Source organism: Antrostomus carolinensis, unplaced genomic scaffold (assembly GCF_000700745.2).
Source record: "Antrostomus carolinensis isolate BGI_N321 unplaced genomic scaffold, ASM70074v2 scaffold26863, whole genome shotgun sequence".
NCBI lineage: Eukaryota > Metazoa > Chordata > Aves > Caprimulgiformes > Caprimulgidae > Antrostomus > Antrostomus carolinensis.
In genome coordinates, this window is record NW_010307685.1 from 3,350 (window position 1) to 14,365 (window position 11,016).

Consider the following 11,016-nt stretch of genomic DNA (forward strand, 5'->3'; position numbering starts at 1 on the left):
TCGTCCCTCCGCTGTGCTGCCAGAGTCATGGTCTCCTCCAGTGTCCCAGGGCTTGTGTCCTTTGTCCCCGTTGCACTGTTGCTGTGGAGAGACTCTACTCCCTGGGTGCTGCATCTGTGTGCAGAAGCAAACAGCATCTCTGGGGAGCCGGTGCCGTGGCTGCTGTGCTCCCGGCGATGCTGCACCACGGGACCCTGCCACGCTGGCCGGGAACAGACACCAGTGGCTGCAGGCAGCTCGAGCCGGCTCTTTTTCTGCACAATCTGGAGTACTGTCCAATACAGATTCACAAGAAGAGCTGTACTCTGCCAGTATATTAAAATTTAATTAGGTAGTAAATGCCTCATGCTTCCAAGCCCTGAGGCTGGAGAAAGCCAGAATGTCTTTTGGTTTCTTAATGGGACAACTGTCCCCTCCACTAGGCTGTAAATGGTTTTAGTGACATTGGGCAAAAGCTTGCCTTCTGTTTTACAATTGTGTAATTGCTAACACGCCCAGTTCATCTCTGCATTGCCTCCAAAGGCACGAGGGTGTGTGGGGAGGGACTGGCTGGGTGGTGGTGAAGGAAAGACTGCCAAGCCAGACCCTTCTCCATGGCTCACTGGGAGGCACTGGGGTTGCTGCGGGTGATGAGGAAGGGCTCACAGCAGCACCAGCTCCAGGGGCATTTACCTCAAGTCCCCTTTCTGAGGGTCTGTGAAGGAGACACGAAGGCTCGGGGCCAGGGCAGCAAACCCCTTCTCCACACAGTGGCCCCCTTCTTGCTGGTGTGGTACCACCCAGACCCTTCTCCATGGCTCACTGGGAGGCACTGGGGTTGCTGCGGGTGATGAGGAAGGGCTCACAGCAGCACCAGCTCCAGGGGCATTTACCTCAAGTCCCCTTTCTGAGGGTCTGTGAAGGAGACACGAAGGCTCGGGGCCAGGGCAGCAAACCCCTTCTCCACACAGTGGCCCCCTTCTTGCTGGTGTGGTACCACCCTCCCCCAGACTCTCACTGCGAGAGCCCCAGATATTAATATTTGCCATTAATAATTATTTCTTCATTCTCTGCACTGTGGCAGGAGCTCAGGGCTTGAGCAGGCTCAGATTTTCTGTCCTGGCTGCTGTGTACTCTACCCACGCTAAGTTAGATCCAGTCCCTTCGTCAGAAAGCTCGAAGTCTAATATCACTTGTGATGTGAAATCAGACTCCTGTGATGTGGAGAGCAGGGGTCTGCCAGAGTCACAGCCAAAACTGCCCCGTGCTGCAGCTGGGACAGAAACCTGCTACAGCCGGCTCTGCCCCTTGAGAGCTGAGCTCTGCTATCGAGTCTCCTTACCTGGAGAGCTGTTTGTAAATTCTGAGTATTGATTCTGAAAATGCAGTTCCACCTTGTAATTTAAAGAAATGAAGAGATTCTTAAGCACTGAGAAAGCTCCTAGTTATTTAAAACCCTTTCAGCTTAAAGTATTAAAAAAATGAAGCATTTCTTGTACATCCTGATGTCCCTTTGGGTGAGGGCAAGGGAGGACTCTGTGAGGCCCTTCCACAGAAACCCAACAGATATATATATATAATTTTGCAGGAAACTCATTAAAACGCATTTCCAGTATCAAAGGGCTGTTCTTAATCACTCTGTGGCAACCTGCTGCTTCAAACAGAGTTTCCAGCCTCCGAGCCGGCGTGTTCACTTCTGGGACAGCTTCTCCCTGGTTCAGTGCTTGTTCTCCTCCCTCTTGCTGGGGCAGCGAGCGCATCATTTACATCTTGATCTGAAATGCCGGAAAACTGCAGAAACAGAGGCTGAGCAAAAGGCTAATTGCGAGCAGCGGGGAGCTGCTGCCATGGGCCACACCAGTGCAGCGGCACCTCGGCTGCTGTGGGCTGTCTGTCTGTCTGTCCGTCCATGTGGCCAGGACACCTGTCAGGGACAGCAGCCATGTGCTTGGTGGGGCTGGTGGAGGATTTTCTCCTCTGAGGCCTCTCCCTGGTGGGACAGTTGGTCCCCTCAACTCAGGTGGAGGCCTGGGGACTCTGCCCACCCTGGGTGATGGTGACACAGTCCTCGCTGTGCCACTTGGCTCTTGCACTGCTGCCTGCCTGTGCCGGCAGCCCACATGGGGCTGCAGCGTCAGGGGCCACAGAGGTCCCATCCCTCCAACGGGGAGGAGGTTCCAGCGATGCTCTCACAAGCTTTAGGAGACTGGAAGGAAGAAGCAGAGCCACCTCAAGCCCAGCTTCGAGTCCTGCACTCAGATGACAAGTAAAAATTCCTGTTTTCTTCCAACTTCATCCCATCTGAGATGAAAGAAAGTAATCCAGAAGCATGGAGCACAGCAGCTGCTGGTGACCTCCCTTCACCCTGTGTTACCCACCACCTTGCGTCCGTCTTGCCAACCACCCTGGGGGGATGAGTGCTCCAGGCTTGGAGAACATCACTGGAATCTACTGGTGTTGGTGGGACTGTGTAGGTGTTGCACCCTCGCAGACGGGCCTGGGTGGGGAATCAGAGTAAGACATTGACAGAAAGAGAGTTGGCACTATTTTTTTACTTCATTGCAATGCTGAAAATATTTTGACCTTGGGGTAGCTGGTGCACATGGAGAGCTCTACCAGCGAGTGGACTGGGGAGGCCAGTGCTGTTCTTCATTCTCAGCACAGGCAGGACCTGTGGACTGTGTGCGCTCATCCCCCAGGGTGGGTCCATGGACCATGCTCCCTGGCCAGCAGCATCTGCTCATGCACCTTCATTCATCTTTGAATTTAGGACTCACAAAGAGCATCTGGAAAAGCCTGTGATCACTCTGGTTGGCTCTGACTAATCCTGGGCTCCTGAGGCTGTGCAGGTTGCTGCTGAGATCTCACTCCTCGCATCTGTTCCTGAGATTTCAAAAAGAGCCTCCTCCAGCTTTTACTATCAACATTTAAGACACTTGTCACTTTAAGAAATGTCTTCATTATTTTAAAATGAGGTTTTTGGGAGAAGCTGTTCTTATTTATAGATTTCTATCTGCTATCAAAGCACTTATCACTGTCATATCCCAGAGCCTCCCAGAAAATGCTGTGTTGATGGCCACTTTGGAGATGCAGCCAGACAGGGAGGTCAATTGCTCCGTGTCCCTTGCTGCTGGGCTGCTGCTTCCACTGGAGCAGCTTATTCTGTACCTGGGCTTCGGAGCTGCTCACCGGGAGATCGGGATCCAGCCAGCAGCACTGCAGCCAGCGCCGGGGCGAATCCCTGTGAGGCATCATTGCCACGTCAGCTCTGGTCACGTTTGGGACCGGTGCTGTGAGCTGGCCTAGGACACCTGCACAGTGCTGGCACCCGGGGTGCTGCTGGGTGGGCGGTCACGGACGCTGCGGCACTGGTGATGCTAGTGGGAACCCGTGTGCCAGTGTCCATGCCTGATGCCCAGAGCGGGATGTGATTGCCAGCAGGATGGTAGAAGCACCTTGGGTGTAGCCTGGGACTGAGCTGGGGCCTGGGAGGGTGCTGGGTGCTGTGCTTGAGCAGCTGTTCTTCATCCAGGGACAATCAATTCTCCTCATGAAACAGCCTGTTAGTCACTCTGGGCTCGCACTGGTGTTCTGAAATTAACTGCTGTGAGAGTGACTTGGGGGGGGTTTGCTTCTGTGTTGCCTCTTTACAGCAGGAGCCTTTACTTGCATCTCATGGCCAAGTCGCCCTGGGGAATCCTTGTCTGACTATCTCAGCCCCATGCGAAGCGTTAACATATAATAAAGCACAATAAGCATCCACTGGCTATTATTTTCCATTTGCATGGTCAGCTGGAATAGACAGCAGCTTGGAGTAGGGTTTGATATGCCTATATTGATTTTCTTTATAGATTAGAGTGATTCAAGCAGTTATAAGGTTAATTTCAGATGATTAACTTTACCATATTGTAATATTTGATTTAGATTGGCTTTCAAACACTTTCCACTTATTGATTTTCGATATCGTACTTTTAGTACTGCAGCCAAATGTCATTTAAATAAAAGGTTGACAGAGTAGAAAATATTCACAGCGGACCAGAAAATTCTGCTGCATGTCAGCCTGGACCTGCCCTGATGCAGCCAGAGAGAGGAGCGAAGAACAGAGCAGCAGCCTCGCCTCTGAACCCGGCCTTTGCTGGATCCCTGCGGGGCTGGTGCAGCCCCTGGGTGAGGCTGACTCTCGTCCTGCAGAGTCCCCTCTGGACGGACGGGTCCCTCCGCTGCTGTGTTGCTGGTCCTCACTAGCACCAGGATTAGCCATTGCTTCCCAGCACAGTCACCACCTGCATCCCCTGTCATGTGGGCTGTGGGGAGCGTGGCATCACTGTTATTGGCAAGGTTGTTGCTGTTTTGTTCGTGACATTAAAACTCCTTCTTGATAAAAATCAAACCATGAAATTGTTAGAGATGCGGAGAAGTTTGACCTCCCAATTTCTCCTCCTGGCTTCAGGTAATCTTCCTGTCCTGGAGGGAGATTCAGAGTCTTCTGGTGTAAGCTGAATAACAAGATTTTATTTGCATCAGCTGCAAGTGGCTGGGGATTTGGAGACTGTAGGAAAATTACACTTATGTGATTTCATAGGGAGCTTCCTCCTAAAATATGCAAATGAGGCATTAACATCTTTTCTTGTCAAGGGATCCTCGTTCCTCACAAACCTCCCAGCCCAAGAGGACTTAATATAGTTAATGTTTCTGATAAAGATGCCGGAGATGTGGAATAGGAACAAGTAGGACCCCGTTCCCAGCATCCCTGCTTGGCAGGTATTTCTGCTGGTTTTACGGGCTGTGGGGCTGCTGCGGGGCCAGTCCCTTCTCCCTGCAGAGAGCAGGCACCAGCCATCACCCCATGGGACCGCGCTTCACGTGAGGGCAGCAGCTGGTGGAAAATGCCCATTTTTTCTGATAATCCCATCATTTTACAACCCTGCAGTTCTACAGTAGCAGTGCCTACCTTACCTACCAGTGTCACATGGATCTTGGGTCCTGCCAGCCAGCGACCTCACCACCAAGACCTAACACTCTCACAACAGGTTCTCCCCTTTCACCGTGGTGACATTACTCATCCTCCTCAGCATTTACAAGTCTTCCAGCCACTCTGGTTAAACAAAGAGGCTTTTTGGTGGGAAACCTCATCCTTGTGTGTTGGAGGATCTTCATCATCCTTCCTAAGTTATATTCTTGCTCCAGCTGGCGTTACTTCCAGCTGTCTTGGATGATGCTTCTCATTCTGCTGTCATGTAGAGGAGAAGCTCTGTGATTCTTCACTGCTGAGTGTGATATGGTGCCCTTTATATCCCTTGAGACCAGGCTGTAAAAATAATAGAAAACTGACATTTAAGCTATTGGAGGCAAGCACTGGGGTTTTTTTATATTAGATGGTTCTGAGCTAAAATGCACAAAGGAAAAAAAAAAAATCACCAAAAATATGCTGCTTCTTGCCTGTTTTTCATTTCGGTAGGGATAATATGTGCACATCTCAGAGCAGATTATTTTAATGTTTCTGAACATTGGTGAGTCCAAACCCAGTAAGAGCAGCACACAGCAGCTCGGAGGGTGTGGGAGCGACAGAGGCACTGGGAAGGCAGAATACAGGCAGGGAGCTGTTTGCTTTTTTCATGGCTCATGTCTCCTCCTATCTCTCATACTTTTATTTTCAGGGGCTATTTTCTTCTTCACATTTTGGTGATGTGCTGAATACAGATGAGACCCAATGTACACAGAGCTATTAGACTGACACACACTCATTTCGTGTTTTTGGAAAAAAACCCAAACCCCGATCAGGTTAGCCTGGCGTACTCTGAAAATGATGTGTGGCGCCTGGCAAGTGACAATCCCTTAACTAGCTGAAGTCCCGGGGCTGCTGACGAGTGCCCTGTGCAGGGAAATGCCAGCACAGGGGTCGGGCGCACCAGCCGGCTCTGTGGGTGCCGCAGGATGGGGCTGTGCCCGCGCCCGCCCGGCCGTGCTGGACCGCTGGACTCGCTCCTGCCCCTGGGGCTGCCTTTGCTCCCGCAGCCTTCTGGGATCCGTCTGGTCTGGAGCATGAGAGTCTGACGATTTATGATCTGGCCGCTTCTCCCTGTGCTTGCATGTCCTGAGGTGAAGTTATATTTCTTTCCATAAATTTCAAGGATTTCTATGTATTCAAGGAACTCTCTTCACCGAGTGCCTGCCTGGCCACTGTGGTTCAGGCAGAGCTGATCAAATACGTATTTGTCAAAGGAATTGTCTGATGAATTTTGTCATTTCAAATGATTTATTTATAAGTCATCTGCAAAACCAAATATTTATGTTGACTCCTGACCAGCAATTATTTGCCCTTCCTGATTATAACTGCTATATGCCCACGGCAGCTGATGCTAATAGTCTACACTTTGGAACAATAATCCAAGAACGTGAAGAAGGACTCTGAAATTCCCTCAGCAGTCTGCAGAACGTTTGTATTATCTTCAGCTCTTTTCCAGAATTCTTCCACATATACTTTTTGACAAAAGGAGGCCGCACAGACCCCACGAAGGTCAAAGCTATTAAATCTTTTCAGTGAGCAGTGCTGCAGATCTCCAAACACTTGCAGCTCTCCAGGGAAAGTCTGAACTTGCATTTTTCATCTCTAGTTGTTCTCATGCTGTCCAGTACCCACCAAAAGAAACAAGCGTGAAAAATAACCTTCTGAAGCACCTGGTTCCATCAAACCAGGCTTGATGAAATAGGTGTTGTATTGTACCTGTTGAACCTAGAGAGGTAAATACATCTGTTTAAGTAATGCATGTGACTGGAAAAATGCAAGGCATGCCAGATGTGAGACATTTTAAAATACAAAAGAACATTTGTCCAATATTTTTTCAGGTATGTGCTGAATCTGCATCAATAAAGAAAACCACGTGGCTTAAATAGACCTTGCAGTGGCTGCTCTAAGTCTGCACATTTGTGGCAAGATCTTATTGCTCACTATCTTCACCTGCTTTCACCTCGCACTGTGAGATGCCTGGGAAGCTCCCTTCATCCTTCCCTGGATGATGTAAGTAGCAGTGTCATCTGTGTGCTGTGCTGAGTTCTCATTCTACCTGCTGTCTCACTTGTTGGCACTAAGTTAAATGAAAGCAGGTCCCATACAAGCCAGAATGGCACCTGCTAATAGCCTCTGTCCTGCAAACATCTATGAGCTGTGTGTCCTCTCTGTTCCTGCGGCCTCGGTCCCAGCTGGGGAGGACCTGTAGGGGTGCTGCAGAACTTCACTGCATATGACCAATAATGTCATCGCACGCCTGCAATGTTCCTGAGAGATGATGTGAGAATGACATTGCCTGCAGCCTCTCTGTCTGAGCCAATTAAACAGAGAAATTAAACAATGTCTGAGTCAATTAAAAAGAGAAATTAAACAATGTGACAAACAAGAGACAATAGTTGCTGCTGAAGTATACCTAAGGAAGGACACCAGGTACGTGTAGAGCAGCCGGTGTCTGGCTGTGGTGCCTTCCCCCAGGTCTCTGTGGTTGTCTCACCCGAGCCTGGGAGTCCTCTCACGTGAGGCTGGCAGCCGTAACCACTCTGAGCCTGGTTCTCAGCGGATGTTGCCTCTTCGCTCTGGCCTCTCTTGCCAGTACCTTCTCTCCTGTGTTGGCAGCGGAGGCTGGAAAAGCCCCGTCCTTCTGGGGCACTTGAGCAGACGTGTCCTGGCTGCCCAGGCCGGGTACTTGGTGAGGAGCGCGGGGACTGTGAGGGCTCATGGAGCTGGCTCCGGCAAGGCCAGCACCCCTCGGACTTGCAGTCATGCATGCGTCAGTCTGGAGCTCACTGATGGTACAGACCAGCTCTGCAATCCAGAGCCACTGTTTATGGTCACACACATGGTATCCAGCTTCATGTGTGCCGGGAATCAATTAGTAATTCCTCCAGTGAGCTCCTGTGTTTGGTTAAGCAACAGCATCTCTCTCTGAAAGATAAGAATCCAAGACTGAAAACTTAAAGAAATCCACAGTGTTCCTCACTGCTCCCCTGATCCTGCTCGTGGAAGGGAGAGTCTGTCTGGAGAGCAGGACAAGCCTCTTCTGGTGACTCAGAAGTGCAGCTGGAATGTATTATCCCACTGGCTTTAGGGAAAATTATAAATCAGCCCCATAAATATAGCTGTTCTTGGCTAAGTCAGCACGGAGCAGCTCATACTGGTGTTTGGCAATGCACCAGCAAGAGTAAAAGGCAAAAACCCCAGTGCTGTCTCCACCTTGGGAAATGGTTACTGGAGCATTGAGAGCTCAGGCACTGCCACCAGCATCACCTACACATTTGCCCATGTGCTGGGCATGGGGGTGTACGTGAGCCCTGGGAAGTCTCTTGCCACTGCGGCTCGTGGGCAGGGGGGTCCCCCCGGATCCCAGCAGAGCCTGGGCTGTCTGCCCAGCCAGGTGGCTGAGCTCCTGCTCCAGCTCCCCTGGGGCTCCCGCTCTGCTTGAGGAGCCCTTCAGCTCTGCGGAACCACGCGGGCAAACGGGACTCGCCTGGTTCATTCAGCACAGCCCGAGGTGTGAATCGTGTCGAGGTGCAGTAAGAACAGGTGTTTAGCACACTTGGGAAGGAAAAGTCAATGCACCGACTGTCATGACTCCCCTCTATGTCCACACTGTAAGCAATCGGGCTTTCCTGATCTTTTTTTTTTTTCTACAATCTGTTGAGTGACTTTTCTCGTTCAGAGCTGTTAATAGAAGCATCTAAGCCAGGCTACATCTTTGCTGTATCTAATTGTCACTTTCAACTGTAAGTAAAGTGATCTACTAATAATTTTGATCTCTGTTCAGTTCTTTAATCTAGCTGTTGTTCTCAGGTGCATATAGTGACAGCACAATTAATTAATTGCAGTTTGTAACTGTGCAGCTGCAACACGCTCTAGTTCACTCTTGGAGTTTTACTAGTGGAGTTGCCAGGGTTTGTCAATAATTCTGGCAAACAACAGTGATCCAAAATACCATTCCTCGACCTTTTAAACTTCCCTAAGTCCACAAGCAGAGCACACGCACCAGGGATGAGCTCCAGCCTCCAGTGTGGGCTCCCTATGGCCACGGTGCTGCAGCACGTGGCTCCTGGTGTTGGCTGGGGCCCAGCTGCAGATCAGCATTTCCTAGAGCTGTTTGATTATTTATTGGTAAGTGCTGTGTGAAGCACACAATGCAGCTTACAGAAAAAGAGGAGGGAGCAGGAGAGCACTTAGGGGAATAACCCAACGACCTTTGCTGGTATTAACTATTCTGTAGCCTTCAGTTTGAAAGGGAATTAGTTAAACCTCCTGCTGCAGGGTTTGATCAGCCCTTGCTGCAGGACAAGATGAGATCTAGCAGAGGAGCAGGACAGCCTCTACTGTGTACTCTTCTCTGAAACGGCTGCCAGGAAAGTAAAGCAGATGCATCACAAATGTGATTTGTTTGTGCTGCTCCTTTTGCCCATCTGCTTTCCACACCAAAGAGGTGACGTTGCTCTTCTAACTCAGCACCAGTGTGGCTGGCGTGACCTTGCGTTGTGGGCAGAGACCTACACGGAACCTGTGGACGAGGTAGGTTGCATTGTGGGAAAGGGCAGGAGAACCTGTTTGCTAATGCTGGTGGCTGAGAGACCTACAAGGAGAAAGCTGCAGCCCTTTGGGGCTGGGCACCCTCCTGCCAGAGCCAGCTCTGCCACTGCTTTCGTGCTCTGGCGGGGTTTGTTCAGCTTCGATAGGCTGGTGCTCCATGAGCTGTCAAACCTCTTTGCCAGGAGAGCCAGTGGACAAAAGAGCCTCATCTATATATTTTGCCTTCCTTAGAACAAGGCAAATATTTCAGTATCTGTTGAAGAGTATTTGCATTTTTATGGATAAATTCAAGAAAAAAGGCACCACGCAATCCCAATTTGCATCCCTTATTTCCATAGAAACTACAGGAGCCTTGATTGCTTTCATGTGCTTTTGATGAAAATTGAGTGGGGTATCTTTATCCTGCCATAAGGTGGGAAGAAAAATTGGCATTCATAATAATATCTAATGGTTCAAAGGATACTTTTGCAAAACAACTTGCTGTGATTTATTAAATAACTTGGTGTTTTTCAAATAATTGGAAAAAAACTTTCTAGAAAACTTGTTGCAAGCCTTTGCTAAACCACCGTAGATTAACATCTGCTTGTGTGGAACGAGGATTGTTTACTGGTACATGACTGCTGCTTGTGAAATTGAGGTCATTCAGCTCCTAATCAAAGTTCAGGCACTAGCAGGGCACAATAAAGAATTTAGATATCATAATCTATACAAGTGCTTTTAAACTGTAAGGGGGAAAAATGCAGTAAATAGTGCAGAGGAGCAGAGGCAATCGGGGGATTAGTGCTGGCAGTCATTGGCTCGGGCTCCCAGTGCCATGCGGGGCTCTGCGGGACGTTCCCAGTGAGGGGGCTGGTGTGGTCAGCAGGGTTGTGGGAAGCAGGGGCTGCACCCACGCGGCTCGTCTGATCATCGTGTCCTGCTCAGGAACCTCTTGAAGGTACTTCGGTGCTTGATCTCATTGATGTGGTGAGAAGCTGCTTTGCAGGTTCCGTCTGCTGGAGCGGGTTGGATTTGCTGTGCCTGTACTGCTCATCCTGACACGAGGCCATTTATATTTGATGGTGTTTGGATGAATTATGCACATAGCCACTAAGAGAAATTTAATGATGGGTTTCGTCTTCTTTTTCATAGATTTCAGCCTTTGAATTAAGCACCAGTTCACTCTCGGTGCTACAGGGGATGAAGGGAATATTCCAGTCCCTGCATCCATCACAGCTGCTCTGCCAGGCAAAGTTAACAAGTAAACAGTAATCGCCCACAATTATTGCCCATTACGTGATCTCTTCACCTGAGATCACACAACAAAGCACGAGTGTAGAGTCACAGGAGGAGCTGGGTGGCAAGGAGCTGTCAAGATGAAATAACAGCAAAAAGACCTGTCAAATGCTGGCTCTGTGAAAGACCTAAATCCGCTCCCGATGGCCCCTCTGTGCAACGTACAAGAGCTACTTCTGTGTAATTATAAATTGTCTGCAGGG